This window comes from Diaphorina citri, unplaced genomic scaffold (assembly GCF_000475195.1).
Source record: "Diaphorina citri unplaced genomic scaffold, Diaci psyllid genome assembly version 1.1 scaffold33438, whole genome shotgun sequence".
Classification (NCBI taxonomy): domain Eukaryota; kingdom Metazoa; phylum Arthropoda; class Insecta; order Hemiptera; family Psyllidae; genus Diaphorina; species Diaphorina citri.
The window spans coordinates 1-634 of NW_007410773.1; the positions used below are offsets into that span (position 1 = coordinate 1).

At 36.6% G+C, this 634-nt stretch overlaps 1 non-coding gene across 1 annotated transcript; it reads left to right on the forward strand.

Moving 5' to 3' along the window:
• The first annotated feature begins 227 nt into the window (after positions 1-227).
• On the forward strand, positions 228-300 carry Trnaa-agc. The gene has a single exon. It is a non-coding gene; the product is annotated as a tRNA-Ala (tRNA).
• The last annotated feature ends 334 nt before the right edge of the window (positions 301-634 follow it).

A 634-nucleotide genomic window follows, 5' to 3' on the forward strand; every position in this document is an offset into this window, starting at 1 on the left:
GATATTTCTACTTGTGCGGATTTTTTGAAAATACGCTTACATTTTACAATTCCATACAATGGTGATATAGGGCACAGGTTATTTTAAACCCCCTGAGGAGGTTCGAACTAAATACCTTCATATCCAACACCCCTCTATGTATCTTTATCAATGCCACATACAAACATACTAACACTGGAACGATATATTAGGTTTATAAGCGGTAAATCTCTCTTCATTCTTCAACAGGGGGTGTAGCTCAGATGGTAGAGCGCTCGCTTAGCATGCGAGAGGTACGGGGATCGATGCCCCGCACCTCCAAAATTTTTGGCGTTCGAATGTTGTTCCTTGGAGTTTTTTATGTGCGGAATGGTAAGTGGAAATCCCATAGGTAGGCCAATTTATTTTGACAGAAATGGTGAAGAAAAAAGACTTTAGTTTTGAGTTCCATGTCTAGACAGACACTCGATCTGAATTCTTTGCTTTTCTTTCTTCCTTTCTTTTTTCCTCCTTTCTCTTTTTCTTTCTTCCTTTTTTTCTTTCTTTCTTCCTTCCTTTCTTTCTTTTTTTCTTTCTTCCTTTCTTTTTTCTTTCTTTCTTCCTTCCTTTCTTTCTTTTTTTCTTTCTTCCTTTCTTTTTTTTTTTCTTTCTTTCT